The following is a 19955-nucleotide window of genomic DNA, read 5'->3' as shown; positions in this document are numbered from 1 at the left end:
CACTTCCATCCTTCTACCTTTCGTTTTGGTCTTTTCCTGGTATCGATATCCATTTTTCTATCTTAACTTTGTTATGTTTTCTCCCTTCTTCTTTTGCTCTTTCTTTAGAAAGAGGGATCTGCTTGTGTTTTTCAATGTATGTGAGAAACTATGTTGGATGCAGATGAAATCATTTTGTAAACTGAATATCTTTTTTTCCAACTGGCTTGAGTTGGATTTGATATTGCTAGCCTAAAAAGGACTGTCGTGTCCAAGTTCTCTTTTTCTGAATTGATGTTTTGATTCCTCTAAAAAGGGTTTTGAATTTATTCCTTTAAGTCAGATTCCTCTTCCTTTTGTGTAAAACCCCTAATAAATGTTATAACCAAATATATTGCTAGACAAGATTCAGAATTTCAAATATACTGCTGAATTAGGATTCAGTTACCGAGACAATGCATTTGTCTGGATTACTAACCAATCTGCATGCTTTTGGGGCAGAATATAAATTGATTCAATAATAACAATGATAAACCATATATTTCAACATTTCATAGTTGAAAAGTGACAAGGGAGTTTTAACTCCCTTGTTCCATAGCAGCTTGATTTCACAACGCAGAGACGAAAGTAGGCATTGCTGAAGGGTCTGCTCTCTTTGCTTACTGTGAAATTGTTATGAACGATTCAAAATATGATTTGAACAGTTAAAAATAAGCCTAATGAACATGTGATATAATAATATGTTGCAGTATGCTTTACTTACAATTGTATACGTGCTTACAAATTAAGAACTGGTATGTTCAGTGGGGCTTACTCTCTAATAAAAATGTCTTAAGTGTTTGAGGGTTTCTAATGTATACTGCACTAAAAAGGAAATGTCTATGCTGCTCTACTTGGAGATTATGTTGTTTAAAAATGGAAGAGGACTGGTTAATATTAATAGCAATATAAGAATGTAAGATAACTGGATCTTAATTAGACATTCTTCACACTAAAAGCAGTAGAAACCCAGGGCTGCAATTGAGAGGGGGGGAGAGATAGAGAGAGAAGGGAGAGAGAGATAGTACAGAAAGAGCAAAGTAGCTTATGTTAAACAATGCAACACTTTTAGAACTTGATCTTAAAAAATAATTTAAAGCATCGAAGAACATCAACCATTTTTAGGCACTTGTTTTAAAAAAGGAATTTGGAGCAGTCATACTGCTCTACTACCAGAGTGGAAAATCTGTGTACTGTATAATATAGCCTCTGTATTTATTTTCTCTTGCCTGGGATTCATTAATGAATGTCATTAACGGATGAAAGTGTAAAAAATAGATAACCAATGAACACATGGAAGCATTGAGAGATATATTTTTTTAGATCAACAGAACCTGGTATACATTGATGTAAAGTCAGTAATAGATACAAAATCTATCCTGTTTTTATCCATCATTTCCTTCTAAAGAAAATAGATTTTCATTGGAAAAATTTATATCGGAACAATTCTATCAAATGAAAAATCTCTTTAGAACAATTAGAGCAAAATCTGTCTCAGGTAATACTGGGATATGCTCTAAGAATGCAGCTGACAGTGAGATAGATCTAAAGAGTATCTGTCAATTGTATGATTGTAGGCAGTCACATATATTCAGAATCAAATGCTGTTTGGGGCAAAATGTAGTTTTAATGTGATACCTTTCTTGGAAATTTTTTTTGATGAAAATGTTAATAGTACATTTAATTAATACCTAAAAATATATATTCCAGTGGTTTATTTTAGATTTGTTTTTCTGTTTTATGTAAAAGTCCATTGAAGCGTGAAGTTTCAGAGATGTTATTTTCTTATGTTTAATTGCATAAGTTGGAGAACATTAGTGGAAGAATATAAGAATATGTGAACATATATTGAGGAACATATGCCTATTTCTTAGCAGTTTGAATTTTATTGAGATATATGATTTAGATCTGTTATAACATATTGAATAATGAACACCATAACTAAAAGAAAAAAAATGAATAGAGTCAGAAACCAAAGTGAACTTTTTGTCATAATGTTGGCCAAATATTCTGTGAAATTATTTTTGACAAGTTAATTTATGGAATGAAAAAGCCATCATTATGCCATTAGAAAAGGGGGAAATTGTAGGCTTAAAAGAACAAGGAAAGAGTAAGAATAACATTGTTAACTTGGATAAATTCAAGTATCCGGAGTCAGATGAATTATATCCTAGATACCTAAATCTTTAAATCACCTAAACTTTCAACCCAGTGCTTCTATATAAACCACTATGCCTTTGCACACTATCTACTTGCTAGTGCTTCCTGCATGTAAAATATGAGTAATATTTGACATATTTTTTTTAATGATTGTACCGATTACTGTTATCATGCTTTTTAATTGCATTTAGATTACATGCTGTTAGCATGCTTCATTAACATACACAGATTTAGTAAAGTAAATAAAATGAGATTTATTATAAGATGCTAACGTGATCCTAGAGCTTGGTAGTTTTTACATAACTTCATAATATCTGGAGGAAACCTGGATAGTAGAATTCCTAAATCATTAAAATAACAATATCCAAATATGTTGATGTTTCATTAGTATGAAATTCACTGAACTAATACTAATTCAAAGATATAAGAAGATGAAAAACAAATATAAAGAAGTTTTGCTTCCCCCCATGGACTGAAAATTTCACATTGCAGCCACATAGTTTGATGTCTTCTGCTGTAGAAGATTTGCCTTGATTCTTCATCATTCTGAAGCTCAATTGTTTTTTTCTTGCAGATTAAATAAGTGGTCTCCTACTGTGCAAATGAATAGATTTGCAACCCTAACAAGTATTTTCAAATCACTTCAATATTTAAATCAAATCTCAAAGTCACTCCTTAGTGCTTACAGATGAAAGAAAAATTCTTCTATCAAAATCTGAGTAGGATGTTTTTATGAAATTCATGCTGAGAAACTATGCAAAAACTCTTCTACTGGTGTTATGTTTAAATAACTCCTGCTTCACAATGGAATTAAACTAAATTGATTAAATTGTAATTATCAACTTGAATTTGCATTATTCTCTTCGCAAATATTGAATTTTATCATATAATTTAGGTCAGCACACAGCAGAAATGGAATCCAAATACTCCAATAAAAAACGTAGTCATACAAACGTCTTCTGAAAGTCTGTAGCATCTCAGTGTCAAATATTGCTCTAAAGTATTAAAGAAACTAGGAGAAATGATTCCAGAACCATGCACAATGGTGTTTGAGTCCTCTTGGACAACTAGGATGTCCCAGAAAACTGGACAAAAGTAAACCATTTCCCTACCTTCAAAAAGATGACAGAACACCTGAGAAATTATAATGACAAAATCAAAGTCTTCAAATAGATGATGATGATATTATTTTTGTGCTTTTGAGTCAATGTAGATTTCTTGCCTGGACAAGTCATTGTAATTTTCTTCACAACATTTCAGAAGTGGCTTTCTTAAGTTCACCAGATTGGCTTTGTGCCTATGATGGGACTAGAATTCAGGTTTCTTCTGGTTTCTAGCTTGATGCCTTAACCACTTCACTAAACTGGGTCTAAAACAGAGTATTAAATGGCAATTTTTTGAACATTTGGAAAGAAACGCAATATGAGTCAAGATGGATGTCAAAACAAGTAATGCTAGATTATTTTTAAAAGATGGGGAGGGGGGAACTGCTTTGGATTTACTATATCTTGACCTCACCAAAGCTTTCAATAGTCTCTTAATATATTATCATTACTAAAGTAATTGTCCTTACTAAAGTAGTAAAATATGGGCTGGATTATACAATTGTTAAAATGAATTAATAAGTGGCTAAATTATCATATTCAGAAAGTACAGTATTCATAACTGGCTCCAAACCAGATTGGAAGCTATCATTACATGGATCAACAATTGTATTAATCACGTGGTCGAAGACGGTGATGATCAAATCTGCAGAGGAACACAGCAGTGCTTGAAAAAAAGTGTTTAATAAAACAAATAGTCATAAACAATGGATTGAAATGAACAGGATCAGATTTGTTTGTTTGTTTGTTTGTTTCTCAAACATGTACAAGATAACAAGCACAGGTCTGAACATAAACATGAACAAAGGAAGTAAATACAGAAAAATGAGGACAGTAAGACAGGGATGGTAGGCACGCTAGTGCGCTTATGCATGCCCCTTTATGGACCTCTTAGGAATGGGTGAAGTCCATGGTAGACAGTTTGAGATTGAATCTGTGAGGTTTTGAGGCTGTAATAATGGAGTCAGGTAGAGCATTCCAGGCATTGACCACTCTGTTGCTGAAGTCGTATTTTCTGCAATCAAGTTTGAAGTGGTTTACCTTGAGTTTGTATCAATTGTTTGCCTATGTATTATTGTGATTGAAGTTGAAGAAGTCATTGTAGCAGACAATTTTGTGAACTATGCTTAGATCAGACCGCAGGCAGCACAGTTCCAGATTGTCGAAGCCCAAAATTTCAAGCCTGGTGGCATAGGGAATTCTATTGTGAGGAGAGGAGTGGAGTACTCTTCTTGTGAAATCCCTCTGAACCCGCTCAATGATGTCCGATATACAGTATGGATTCCAGGCAGATGAGCTGTATTCAAGAGTTGGTCTGGCAAAGGTTTTGTATGCCCTAGTTAGCAATACAATGTTACCAGAGGAGAAGTTTTGCAAAATTAGGTTAACAACTCTTAATGCCTTAATGCCTTTTTGGCAATGCTGTTACAGTGAGCTCTGGTGCTTAGATCATTTGAGATGAGTACTCCAAGATCCTTTACAGAGAGAGGGTCATCTACAAGATCATTTCCGCCCAGCTTGTATTTAGTGTTTTGATTTTTGTTCCAATGTGTAAGACAGATGAACCTGATTAACAAATTCATTTGAATCACAGGTCTCTGCTGCCTAAAGGATACCACATTTAAAACTGAAATAATTCCTCCTTATAATTCAGGACTGTAAAGAAGTTCTGTATCCACATTGAAGGGCGAAATCTGAGAAGTCAATATTAGATATCTAAATGTAGAAGTATACAGTAAATGAAAAAGGGGATAGAAACATCAAAACCGAAAGATCTTGATTACAGTTGTGAAAGTAAAAATAAAAAGCCAAACATTACATATATTACATTGTAATGGATTTAACAATTATATCTGTCATACAGCTGAAATCTGTATGCTTCTTTTTTTATATAGGTGTGCCAAGAAAAGAAAGAAAATGATTAAAAGAAAATGGCTTCTCTGATCCTGATGACCCCCATTGTTTGTTTCTTCATTCTCAGTCTTAAATACTTGGATGGCTTCTTGCAAAAATGATGCAGTACTTAACTTGGCAGTGAAATTCTACATTCATTCCCTGGCTACCAGGTCTTTTCTTTTTACTTATGATGGTAAGTTTTTTTATTAAACTGTTAGAAGTAAGTAGGTTTCTCAGTTTTGGTGAACAGATTCTGGAAAGAGCACCAAATAAATCAGAGTTGTTGCGTGTTCTGCTAGAGTATATGAAATGCAAACTATTTTTTGACTGAACAAAATATTTTATAAACAAAACTTTTTCAAATCACTCTAAAATACAAATAAAATAGGATTTATTGAGACAAACAATAATATCACTTTGTTAGCGTGGGATAATTAGTTTCCTCTTTCCTTTTCTTTATCTTCATTATACTTCCATTCTTCTCCCTTCTATAAAACTGAATCATTCTCAGATATTATGTGCTTGTTTATTTGTTTCATGTATCTACCCATCTCACATACATGCCTGTTCTTTATAGAAAATTTCTGAAAATGCTTATTCAAGAAGCAAATTGTCAGAGATGAATCACCTTGATCCTGATTGCTAGATGAATAAGAACTCTTTCTGAATGATGAGATCATGCAACTATTTACACCAAATAAAATAATAATAATTTATGAGACTATATTTTGATTGTGCCTTTAGAATACTGCAATACTGATCTTGTTAGTATTGTCACAAAATGACATCCTTCATAATTTGCAGATGTGGGCTCCAAACTAAGAGATGAAACAGTAAACTGCAGTGTCTGTTAAGCTTACTGAATTAGAGTTATTTGGAATTTGTAAAACAAAATGTTGGTATATGGGTTTATCATCAGTACAGGAAGTCCTCAGCTTATGATCAATTGCCTAGCAACCATTCAAAGTTGCAATGGACCCCACCCAAAACTACTTTTAACTCTATTCCAGAGATCCCCCCCAAAAAAATTCTTCTCACAATCACATGACTGCATTTTGAGTGCTTGGCAATTGGCTAACATTTATGGCTAGTTGCAGCGTTCAGTGATCACATGACCATGTTTTATGATTTGTTTTTTACCAGTTTCCAGGTTTTTTAATGATTTATGTCAAAAAAACTCTTATAGAATGTATTGATTCACTTAACAACCACAGTGTTAACTTAATGACCAGCACAAAAAGGTTGTAAAATTGGATCTCATCATGTGGGTGTCTTGATTTGTGACAACCATGACTTACGATGAAAATTCCTGGATCTATTGTGGTCATACATCAAGCAACTTTATTTTTGACAAAATGCAATAGAATCGTATTATTTGAAAAAGCAAATTATCTATATAAATTGTTGGACTTTTCAGATTAAACAGAGTGACCAACTCCATACAGTTGTAGAAAATGCTACAATATGCTAGATAATCTGTGCCCCATTGGCACAATGTTTCAGAAGTATTTCAATATCTAAACAGAGAAAGAGATTGACCAAGGTTGGGCAAAAAAGCTGTGAGAGTAGGAGTGACTTCTGATTTCCTGCTGCCTTTGCCATTTATTTTCCTTATAGGAATCTGGCAGGAAGCATTGAAGATCTCTCTTCCCTTCCCTTTCTTTCTCAGCAGCAGATAAATGGCTACTACTAGGTAGGGGCGAGAGCAAGAAATTGTAGAACTGACTAGAAATTGTCATGAACATTGAAAATTGAAATTACATGACTGCAGCAGTTATGTAACAGCAGTCAATAATACTGAATCAGCCAAAACTTTAACAAATTTCATTCCTTCAGGAGTCATGGGTTCTGGATTTTGGACATTTGAGGCACCTTGTTTCAAAATTGTTGCCCTTTAATGCATTGTTTTATCCAGTGCAAGGTCACAATCATGAGACTTTTAGCATTATGTAGAATATTTGTGGCTTCAAATCGGTCTTGATATATGATGGCTCCCTGGACAAGTATCTGCAATTTTCTAGTCAACATTTTCAAAAACACCTTGCCATTGCCTTCTTCCTAGGGCTGAAATAATGACTGGCCCAAGGTCATTCAGCTGGCATTGTGCCTAAGGCAGGACAAGAATTTATCATCTTCCCATTTTTACAAACAATTTTTAATGTCTTGGTTAATTTTGCTTTCTTCTTGTAATTTGTTTCCTTTTTTAAAAAAATGTGTTTTTAACATTTTGAATAAAATAAAAAAATGAAAAAAGAAATATTTTAAATACTATAGTTCTATGTGTCAATTTAAAATATAAACATTTCAAATTGTATATGTAAACAATGGTGCATCTCTAAATATTTGCCATTCATTTGTCTTTCTGTAACTAACACTTGATGACCTCATATAAACATGAAAGCAAAACAGAATGCTGAAGATGGCAGTGGCTATATTGCTATTAGTTTTATATATAGGACAAAATGTGTTTATTGTTAATTATTTGAAACGTAGGTTTAATGATTGTGGATTGAATTCTAGCAGATAGTGAAATCACCAGGTTTTCACGTGTGCCCATGTCTTCCTTAATACCTTGCTTATGCTACAGCCAGCCTTATTGACATATAATCTTTCAAATGGGCCATTTGAGTTGGTAACACTGTACTGAAAAATAGCATCCATATTAATTAAGCATTCAATAAACAAGCCTTTCTCTAGGGCCCATCTTGATTGTGTCACTTTTCAGATACCAGTTCATGTTCATTTCTGTTGCATCTTCTTACACATCACATTCATAGTCCTCATTTTTCAATGTGTATCAGTCACCAAAAATTGTGGCTTGTTAGCTGTTTCTCTAAGACATCAGTTCCTTTGCAACATAATTTTGAGCATTATTATTTTTTGAGGCAAATCTGAAAAACAGTTGTAAATGCTGTACCGCTGACAAATTCATTTCTTTTTTATGGAAAAGAAAATACTCCAACTCAGTTGTGCCATGCTCAGAAACTGGGAAAGAAATGTGGAGGTCGCTGACATGGAATTTAAAAAAAACCTTGTTCATGAAAATTATGTTCCAGTCAATTATTTTAAATACTAAATATACTTGTAAATATGATAATAAAGTTTTACATGTCAAGAATATTTTTGGCAGATTGTTATTCTGTTCCAGCTTAGATGTTTTCTAAGGCTCTTTTTCAACTGCCTGTTTCTTAATGACCCAGTTTTCATAACTGTGTTCAAGATAAACATCTATCTAGTCAAGTGGCCAAGACTAAGGCTGCTTAGGCAGCCTTACACTTAATTAATCTTGATTATATTATGAATTTCATGCTATATATAGTACACTTTCTTTTTCTTTTCTTTTCTTTTTTTTACTGTTTGGAAGTTTCTGTCATTTAACTGTCTAGCACTGAGGTCATAGCTTTGATGGATTTCTGATTATGTTGTTTTTTGAAAGTATAACCTTTAGAAATATTTTTTTTCTTTTGATTTTGAAAAAAATGTTGACATTATCTTGAAACTTGCATATTTTTTAAAATAGCTAATTATATCAGCAGGGGGGAAGAGACTTATACATAGTGGTGGTGGGGGGAATGCCATGGCCCCTGAAGAGAAAAATAAATATTGTTTATCACCAATAATATAAGGAATTCCAATTTTGTTATTGTTGCTGTTGTAGAAGGAAGTCATTATTTGGGATTGCAGTGGATGTGCTAATTGTGATGTAGAAAAATAAGCATAATATTTTTCCACAAAATGGATAAAATGCAGTTTCTTGAATTGTCTCCTTCCCAACAGTCACATGCTCAGTGGGAGGGAGCTCAGTTACTTAGCAACAATAGGGTATATCTGTTCAGCTATAAAAGCTTACTGGTTATGCTGGACCAGCTGCTTTCTCCCAGCCTACAGTGGCTCACAGGACGCTTTTGAGGATAAACTGCTGGTGGGAGGCTCTATTATGCCAGTTTGAAATCCATGGGACAAGTGATGGGGAATAAAAATGTATTAAAATAGTAATTATTAAGACATTTCTTGTGCAATTAAAGATTGCCTTGAATCATATTATTACACTTACCTATAATTGTTTACATGTGCCATTTGTTTTTGTTTGTAATTCTCATTCTTGTTCAGAATGCCACTTCTATCATTTTTCTATAGGCAGCCTAACAGAAATAAATTGCTGAGTGTCACAGCCAGTATTTTCTTCGATGTCCCCAAAATACGGGAAATAACTTAGAATCAGGCTAGCTGGCAACTTTTCCTAAGTAGTTTCTCTCTTTCCTGTGTGGCATGACATGAATTTCTGATTTCTTTTCTTAGACTGTTTCTTCCACAAGCTGGCAGCCATATGAACCTCTTAGTTTTTATTTTTGGAATTGTTGATTCTTTTTATTCTATATTTATTTAAAACCGTATACATTTCAGTAATTATTTCAAGTGGTTTACAAAAATGAGGACTAATACGATTATATAAAGAGATATAAACATAAAAATACAGCCATGGCTCATTTGCTAAATTACCCTTTGAATGGGATATAAATTAGTACAGTTAATCTTGTTAAAGTTAAAAAATATTTTCAAAGCTAAACGTGAGAGCAATAGACAGATTAGCACTCCCGTTAAAAAATTCAATATCCTTAATTTACAGACTCTCTAATACTATTCTGACCTAGAATGAACTACATGCTGTAGATCAGTACCGTTCATTAATCATCCAGTTGACCAATTTAGTGAAGTAAAGCACTCTAGTGCCCACAGGAAAAGTTCATTCTGTACCATCCTTTTTCTTGGGAAACAGAGCAGGGAACAAAGTCCAGGAAACACATTTAATTCCTCTGTTGGAAAGAAAGACAATGAATAGCACGGAAACTTGCTTTGCCAGAATCTATTTTATGCTGCTATGAATTGAATTTTCAGATTTGCAGAAAAAAACCAGTTTTCTTTTTATGTATATTATAGTATTTGGAAACAATTTATTTTGATCCCAATAGGGAATTATAGCACTTGCCCTTGACTTGCATGGCAAATGTAGAAAAACATTAATACACAATCCAGTGAAGTTACTTCAAATGGTACATTCTCTAATCCATTTAGAAATAGCTTTTTACTTGCTACCTTTTACGTATGCTAATATAAAATGAAAAACGGTTCATAAAAATAGCTCAAGTGATCAAAAATGAAACCATGATTCTGTGAGACTAAAATGAAGATAAAATGTTGATGAGCAGATCAAGAAATGAATAAAAAAAATGAATGAATTAAGCTCACTGAAGTGCAAATATGCAACTTAGTACTTTTTTTAATAGTCAGAATTAATCCTAGTACATTTTATGTTGCTACTTTACTTCTTGAGTATAATGTCTTTCAAAACATTTACTTCGCTATTATTGTATTATTTTTATGTTCTACTCTAGGATAGGTTGAGTTTTTGATGTCAGAGCAATTATTTGTTTATTCTTAATTATTTTAATAAAAGTTCATACATTACATAATATTTGTTGGGCTCAAAAGCAATAGAGTTATAAGTATACTAATTATGTTCATTACTGTAAGACTGTAAGATCCCTAAACTAGTATGTCTTCAAAAGCTAACAATTCCTTTTACTTAATATTAGTTAAAGTTCTTCAGTAGTGTGCATAGAGAAATCATGGGCAGGCCTACACTTGACTTTAAATACTGAAAATATAGTGTGCCTATAGTGAGAAGCTTGAATCTATGAGTATTTAATAGTTTTAAACTTTCTGTTGATAACCAGCCTGCAATGTAAGGTGTGAGAATTGTGACACCTTGGATGAGATGGTGGGTATACTATTGTTATGCAGAACTCAAAATCCAAGTCCAAAGTAACAAAGCAATTTGCAGAAGGAAGGAACACAGAATAATATAAAGAGTAAGGCATTCAATGACCATTTTCATTACCTTCTATGAAGTATTCCTTTTTATTCCTTTAATTAAGTACAATAAATGACTCATCAATGTGGATATTTCTTTTCGGAATGTAAAATTTTTAACTGTAAGGTATTGGCAAAAGAAATCTGAGAAGGCAGTTATTCATAGATACCTAAATGCAAACATCAATAAAATAAATTAAAACTTGGATATAAACATTTTTTTTCATTTTGCTTTTCTAAAAGAAATGCCTGGGATCAAATGATTTGCCCTTACGGATTATGTGCTGTTTCCAATCACAAGATTTTCTGGGTACCAGCAGATCTGATCTAACTGGTTGGCAAGCTTGGCTCTTTTGAGAAAGATTCACTTATCATAGTATTTAGTAGGATTGTTTGGTGTACCTTGGCAAAGTTTGACATCTACTCAGAAAAATTACCATTGATTTGCCTCTGGCTTTGAACAGTGCCAAGATGGTTAAATTACAAATAGGCAGGTGCATCAGATTGTGGCTTCCTGACAATACTTTATATTAGTTAACCGCAGTGGTGGCAGAATCTGATTCTTAGACTGACGTATAATTCCACACAGAAAGAGGCCAATGCAAAAGAGTAATACAGATACTCCTCGACAATTGGAACCTGAATTTTGGTTGTAAATTGTTGTAGTTGTAAGTCGAGGTGCCACCAAACTCAATTGTATGACCATTTTTACAATAGTAATTAAACAAGTCACTGTGGTTGTTAAGCAAACCATATGGTGGCAAGTGTAAACCCATTTTATCCAATGTGTATGTTTTTGGCAGAAAATTGCAAAATAAAATAAAAAACCTTCACAAAATAGGATCGCGTGACAGAGTGATGTTGTAACTGGTCATAAATGCAAACCTAATTGCCAAGTGCCAAAAATGGAATCATGTGACTGTGGAGGTCGACCAGCAGTGGTAACTTGGGAACAGATTGTAAATAACATTTTGGGTCCATCACTCATGCTTTAAACATTTCCCAACTGGGAAGAGGCTTCAGTTGGCCCAGAATGTAGTGGTATGTGCAGTGTTGGATGGACTGCAGTGTGTCCACATAATACCGCTTGCAGTGGCTCCCAGTAGGATCCCCAGTGCCATTTAACATGCTGGCTGTCATCTTTAAAGTCCTATATTGAACGGGGCATAGCTTTTGGAGTGACAGCTTCTCCCCAATGATTTCTGTTCTTCCCACTAGGCCTGGAAGAGAAGTCTTGCTCCTGCTCCCCAGTGAGGCATTGTCATCTAGTGGGCTCAAAGAAGCATGTCTTCTCTGTCATGGTGTCTCACTCATAGAACAATCTCTCTCCCGAGATAAAAATAGTATAGTAATTTTTTTTTATTTCAACATAACTACAATTTACAAATATAAATTGTAACTCTTGCCAAACATCAAAATTTTGATCACATGACCATGAGGATGCTGCAACAGTCGCTAAGTGTGAAAATGGTTGCTAAGTGTGAAAAATGGTAATCAGTCACTTTTTTCAATGCCATTGTAACTTTGGTCACTATACCACTTTTCTTGCCACAGTTCTTAAGTGAATAACTGCAGCTGGTATTTTGTATTTTGGATAGAATCTTTTTTTAAATAGTCTAAGACAATTTAAAAAAAGAATCCACACAGAATAAAACTTTAAAAAAATCCTATGCACAATAAACAAAATATTATTTTAAAGTACATTAAAAAATAAAAGAAAAAAACCCAGTTCACTTACCAGCAGGCACAAGTGAGCACTCCAAGTCAATCCAGAATGATATAGATGTTAATACAAAAAACTGAGTAAATTAAAATGGTGAAATTAGTCAGGGAAATATTTTTCAAAGAAACTTTGCCACCATTTTTTCCACACGAGCCGACCTCCAACCTCCGTGCCCCTCCCCTCCAGAAAATCCAGGAAGTAACACTCGCGGCTTCTCTAGCCAAGCATTTCCTGGAACTCTATGGTACTTGGTCATTTTTTCTTATAAAATGAGGTAAAAGGGGTGGGGGGGTCCATTTTGTTGCTTTAACGTTTTAATATCTTCAATGAAAGTACTAAGACAGAGAGAGAGGTTAGTTGGACAGAGTGTCTTTTGTCTTGCCCCGGTTAGGATTTCTTAAGCAAATCCACTGGGCTTTCAACATGAAGCCAGAAAATCGGGACTTTTTAAAAATGCCCCGGGACACGGGACAAATTGTTATAAAGCATGACTGTCCCGCTGAAATCGGGATGTCTGGTCACCTTAGTGTGTGATGTGAGTGGCTATTTTTATTTTTCTTGTTCTTTTAGCAGGATAGTGGTGGTAGACTTTTAATGAAGGGGTTTTAACCTAGTTTTTCTTTGTGTGTTTTATGATTGTTATTACTTACTTTTGTTTAAAACACAGAAATTTTTGGCTACATGGTTGCCTCATAAATTCAGACAATATACATACATAGATATTTATATCAGCAGATGAGCATATTACAACATTAAATTCCATTCCCAGTATTTTCCAGTATGGAAATGAAATTGCAACATATTATATTAGCTATAATAATCCTAGTAGTGGCAGGAAAGCCATCAAATCTGCAAAGTTTTTTTTTTAGTAAAACCCCATGCTTTGAAGCTACTTGAGTGGATTAGCTGCCTTGAAATGAATCTGCTCTTTAATTTGTGGATCTACCTTGATGGGTGGTCAATTGAAGCCCCATCAAATCAAGCACTCTCTTGAAGTTTTGCAAAGTCCAAAGTGCACAATTGTTTCTAGAGTTGTAGATTTTGTTTCTGGTTGTGTATTTAACACATGTGGTAACCTCAATGGTGACTAAGTTAGCTTACATTTACTGGATTTTTGGTTTGCTTTAAATGTAATTTGATATTAATTTACAACTCACACTAAATTGACTATAGTGTTATTTGAACTCACAATTATCATAATCTATTTGTATTTCTAAAAGGGTAAAAGTGGATTAAAAACTATGTGGGATACATTAATGCAAATAATGCAATCTGGGTATGATATTAAAAGTCTTGGAAGTCTAAGAGATCCATCATCTCAGCTCTTGTGCAAAATGCTTCTCTCTACAAAGTTTTTAGTGGACATTTCTGGGATATTTCAAATATGAACTGAAGAACTGGAGTCTCCAATAATGCCCCATCAACACATATGAAATTAAAATTGAAAATAATAGCATTAATAACTCTAAGAATAATTAGAGTGGACTACACTCAACAAAGTATATATTAGTAAGAATGCATATCAGATTTTCTTGGAGGTGAAATAAATGAGGGTTCACTAATCATATGATATGATCATATGATATGATCATTGGCATATTTTGGGAATAATGTATTAATGTATATAAGTAGATTGATGGAGATGTCTTTAAATATTGAAGATGGAAATATTATGTTGAACTATATACTCTTTGGAATCTGTTTATCAGGAGTTATGCTTATGTTAACCATGAGTCTGGGTTGGCTAAAACAGTGGTCCTGAGAAATTGGAAATACAATACAATTTTAGATGTTAAGGAATGTAAAATGTGTAATTTATGTTTTGGAAAATGAAATAATTCTTCTAATCAAGAAAAGAAGCAATGCAGATTATTATGGAAAGGATTTTGTAATTTTTTATATTAACTTTGTATTGGTTTTGTATTGAATGTATATATTAGTAAATCATCTGACTATTGATCTTTTCTTTTTAGTTTGTATTATTTGTCTTGAGTTGATTTTTTATTACTGTTATTTTTTTCTTTAAAGATTCTTTTGTTCTGCATGTTAAGAATATTAAATAAAAATGCTTAGAGAAAAAGGAATAATATGGTACTGATAAAATATCAAAATGATTCATGGTTATTGAAATTAAGGTTAGTCATGTAAAGGAAAGATGAATGAGATAATAAGAACAATGGTCGTGCAATGGTTAGAATGCAGTATTGCTTGCAGGCTAATTCTGCTGACTGCCAGCAGTTCGATTCTTACTGGCTGAAGCTTGACTCAGCGTTCCATGCTTCCAAGGTCAGTAAAATGAGGACCCAGATTGTTGAGGGCAATATGCTGTCTCTGTAAACAGCTTAGTTACAGCTGTAAAGCACTGTGAAGCAGTATGTAAGTCTAAGTGCTATTGCTATTTGTACATCATTTCAACTTCTGTCCAATATTTTAGTCCCAGTGATACTGATGGCCTTATTTTCTCCCCCTTTTAGCCAGACAATGTTGATGAGCATTAGCTCACCCAACAGAAAATGTTAATTTTTTTAAAGGTATCAGTTACAAAATTCTAGTTTTTATGTCATTTCAAAAAGTTCATTGTTTTTAATTACATGTTGGGTTGTGAGTTCATGAGACCTTTATCTGTAACTTTATCTAATTTCCTATTCAAAGTAACAATGGTAGACTTGCTGATACTGAAGATTTCAAGCTGGTTGGTGTTGAGAGAACTTGATGTACAATTGGTTGTGTTAGAAGTAGTTTGAGTCACTATGACAAACATGAGTCTATCTTAATTTATATTTCTACCATGTAGGTGCAAGCAGAAAAACACGAGATAGATCTGTCAGATTATCATCACAAAAATGTTTAAGAATTGCACAGTTACCAATCAACTTGAATTATATATTTCTATGGAATAATTATCTGACAGATCCACCTCCATGTTTTTTCCCCTATACAAATAAACAGCTCTTCTGCTAAATTTTGTGATTGCAGTTTATGTTGTTTTAAATGTCTAACTGTTTAAGAAGGGGCTTACTCTCTGTTGGTCTTTGGCTTGCAGCTGAGCAGAATTTCTTGTTGGTTTCCTTTGCTATGCAATAGATTATGCTGATATTTCATGTATTCTCATTTTAATCTCTTCTTGGCTTTTTGGCTAAGATCAAGTGTAGTTTGTCAGAAATAAATATTAATTATCATGTTTCTAGGAATATAGTAATTGAGTAAACATGCCATTGAAAGTAGTAAAGGTGGTAGGTATTTGTCAGAACATATTGTTAACCGTAATACCTTTTCATTACTTTTGTAAATGAAATAAACCAAATAAACTGATTTATTGCTCTAGTTTTTGCATTTATAAACATGAATATCAATGGTAATGAATTAAGCATTTTGATAGTTACATATTCTTTTTTGCATTCATTAAATATAATTATTTAGAAATAAAATGAGATAGCACAAGTCTGTTAACAATTGCAATTGTGTGGGGGTTGTTGAGGTTACCAGTACTTTATAGGAAGTGCACCGTAGTTCATAATTGCTGTCATTTTATCATCACGAATGAAGTTATTCTGGCGTTTATTATTATACACTATGCCAGGAACAAAATGTTTTTCTTATGCAACTACTTGGCTTAAATTCCCTTTTCAATTGCTTCTGAACATGTGTATGGCATAAGATTTTTAGCACTAACTTGCCCGATCAATTATATAATAACTGAATAAAAATCCAAATAAATGCTAATTCTGAAGCCAATGAGAATTTCCCTTCAAGCAAGGAAAACAGGAAATTTCTGTCATCTTATTCTATCATATCTAGCCTTATTTCATGAGTTCCAAGTTCTTTATGAAGAAAGAGTTGATAGTTTTTGTTTTTGTTTTATTAGCTTGTCAGGCTTATTAGTACATTCCCTTCTGGACAAATGCTGCAAATATTTTACTTCTTTGTTTAAATGTTTATAGTGTGATTCTGAAATTTCCTGCAGGTAATATACCATGCAAAAATAGAACATGTTTTAAAAACAAGCAATGAAACATTTTTCTCACTATTTGAAAACTGAAGATGCTGATGGTCATTATCCAGTTGTTTATTTTGTGTGGGCCACACTCTTAAGGCCCATTGCCATGCATGATAGATTTGGGAAATGGATAGTATATGGAATTCCTTGCCTCCAAACAGGTGATCTCCCCTTGAGATACATTTTCTCATGGTGTGAAAACATTTATTTTTCTAATAAGCTTTTGATTAAATTGATTTTCTGATAGTTTTCTTTAATTGTTTTTAAATTTATGCTGCTATTTTTAGTTTTTTAAAATATGCATTTGTAAGTTTGGAAGGGAAAAATGAATATTTTTTTAAAAAAATAAAAAGTTAAATAATTAATTATAACACCAATGTTGCTTGTTGTCAGAATGCTATGCAATTAATTACCAAGGTAGAAATGAAATGGGGGCAGAATTTGCTGTTATGATTCTTACCTGTTTTTCACCAGATGTCATATGCCAGCACCTCATGAACCTTGTTTGGATTTTGAGGTTAGCCAGACTTCTGTAGAATTTTAGAGCTGTAGGTTATATTGGTTAATTGAAGATAAACCCTGAGGATGGCCAAATACTTCTGTATTATGCCAGAAAAAGCAACTATCTATGTGTTGGCAGTGAAAGCTGCTATTTACACATTAGAAGGGTGTTACAGGTTTTGGCTGCCAGTAGAATTGTAGCAGGGGTGGGTTCCTGACAGTTCTAACCTCTTCTATAGAAGCGGTTCCAGCTCCCTCCCCCCGCCTGTCCGCACCACGCTTGCCCTGCCCTCTGCTCACTAATTGGCTGGCTCACCAATCACCCCACCCATCTCTAAGAGTCCTATCTAAACCTTAAAGTCTTAAAGCTGTCAAGTTTTTTTTCTAAAGGGATAGGGGTACAAGGATCTTGTAACTTGACAGCTTTAAGACTTGAGTGCTTCAAATGCCAGAGTTTCTGAGCCAACATTTTGGTTGCTAAGAAAGAGTGTTGTTAAGTGAGTTTCACCACATTTTACAAGTTGGCCATGCCCACCCAGTCACATGGCTTGCCAGTCACATGGCTGGCAAGCCACTCCCACCCAGTCACATAGCCGCCAAGCCACTTCCACGAAGCAGGCCACACCTACAGAAGAGGTTCTAAAAATTTTTCAAACCCACCACTGAATTGTAGATACAAATTATAATGCAGATTGTAATGTATATAGCCCTGTATGATTTGGTGCATCATATAGGATGTCTGTATCTACTATTTACTTGAACATGATGTGTGTGTTATGTAAGTAGGATGATGGGAGAGTATCTTCCAGAAGAGACTCTGGTATCAGTGTGCCATTGTTGTGGAACCACTCTTTGGCATAAGCTTAATACAGATTGCCTCTCTAGGAATTTAATAGCTACATTCTGGCTAATCAGGATATCTTTTAATATTTAGCAATAGGGTGTGGATATTCTTATACAGTTTTATATGCATCTGTGTATGTATACACATACATACATATAAAACTGTATAAGAATATCCAATACATACCTACATACTGTATTTGTATATATATTATTTGTCTTATTCTTTTTTTTCTTAGTCATTGTTTTATAAAGTTGTAAACCACCAGGAATATAGTAGTAAAATAAAAATTGCAGTGGATAGATAAATAGAGCTATCTGAGTGCATCCATAAATTTACCAAACTTGAACTTAATTTGAAGCAAGACTCCATCTATTTTGCTTTCCACAATCTGGCCAATTTACAAATAAACATGTTCTCTTCTATTGAGATCAGTCATAACTGAATAAATTTATGTCAGCATCAGGACTGGTATGGATTACATCTTGATTAATGGCAAGTTGGGGGACTAGGTAGAGTTTGGATCTAGTAGATCTATAGAACTCATGTCATTGATTCCTATTTTGCTTTCAGGGAGGGAAAAGCACCTTGGAAGCTGGTAGGGAAAAGGCATTTCAGATATTGGAAAAAAATTTCTAGGTAAAAGTTCTGTTCAAGCTTGGAAAAGAGATCCTTTTCTGCAATGCCCTCCTAGTATCTCTGTATTCTCTTATTCACGTTAAATTTAATGGATTTTATGTATTGCAATGGAAATATTTGTTTAATGTTTTAAAACCCATATTGTTGTTTAAAGGTGCCATAAGCAAAAACTACTTCTCATACAATAGTTCCAAGTTTCTCTGGTTTTTCTCTAGTATAGGAAAATGCCTGTGAACAAGGATAATGTTAGGAGCAGTTGAAATGTTATAGACCTGTGATGTCACTATCTTAAGACAACCCTGATTCACAGATAGGGTCCTATTAAGGGATTCTATGCACTGCTGTGGGAACTGCATTCACAGCTAGCATTTTCATTTCTGAAGTGTAAGGATGTTTTGGATATAGATGTTTTGGATTAGAACTGTTCAGGTTCTTTTGGTTTAGACAAATGAAAAGCTGATATCCAAATAATCCGAAAGACAAACTTGCTATAGGGGACCATCTAGTTGGCCCCAAAGACCACTAGGGCATTCTATAATTTAGATTGCTTGATGCAATTGTAGAATATCCAAAAACTATTAGGATTTATAATGATGAAAATAAGAATGAATATGAGATGTTTCTTTCTGGGAAGAAAGTGCATCAGTAGTGAGGAAAAGAGAAACAAGGAGGGACATCAACAAATATATGCCCCCTTATTGAGGTCCTCCTAAACACTCATGCCTGAGAATTGGGAATGTGGGAGTCATCTTTTCTAATAAAAAGGTGTATTTCATCAAACAGAAGCCATCATGATAATAGATAGATAATAGATGGATAGATGGATGGATGGATGGATGGATGGATATAGATAGATAGATAGATAGATAGATAGATAGATAGATAGATAGATAGATAGATAGACAGACAGACAGACAGACAGACAGACAGACAGACAGACAGACCAAATCCTTGGCCTTTCATTGCCTTTAGTTCCATTAGATATAGAATAACGGAGTTGGAAGGGACCCTGGAGTTATTCTAGTCCAATATATCTGATGTCAGGTATATCTATATACAAATATATAGATTAAAAATTATAAATGACATATTAAATAGTCGAATAAGACAATAACATTTCTGGTTGTGATAAAAAGCAAGTGATGAAAATGTTATTGCAGGTCTAAAAATGATACAAGTTGATATACTTCAGTAAATAACATG

At 33.7% G+C, this 19955-nt stretch overlaps 1 protein-coding gene across 3 annotated transcripts in view; it reads left to right on the top strand.

The window, feature by feature from the left end:
- Positions 1-19955, top strand: part of CHRM3 (cholinergic receptor muscarinic 3) — a 263909-nt gene that overhangs the window by 68394 nt on the left and 175560 nt on the right. For 2 of the 3 annotated variants that reach the window (XM_087718048.1, XM_087718049.1), the window contains exon 2: positions 5177-5370. The exons of the other annotated variant lie outside the window; for it this stretch is intronic. The gene's annotated coding sequence lies outside the window, so the exon portion shown is untranslated. The remainder of the gene's footprint in view (positions 1-5176; positions 5371-19955) is intronic. 3 annotated transcript variants of the gene reach the window in all.

Source organism: Thamnophis sirtalis, unplaced genomic scaffold, assembly GCF_051295495.1.
Source record: "Thamnophis sirtalis isolate CommonGarterSnake01/CBP01778 unplaced genomic scaffold, rThaSir2_p1.2 scaffold_6, whole genome shotgun sequence".
NCBI classification, from domain to species: Eukaryota; Metazoa; Chordata; class Lepidosauria; order Squamata; family Natricidae; genus Thamnophis; species Thamnophis sirtalis.
Note: the sequence above shows the minus strand (reverse complement) of the source record. Positions and strands in the feature narration are given on the sequence as shown.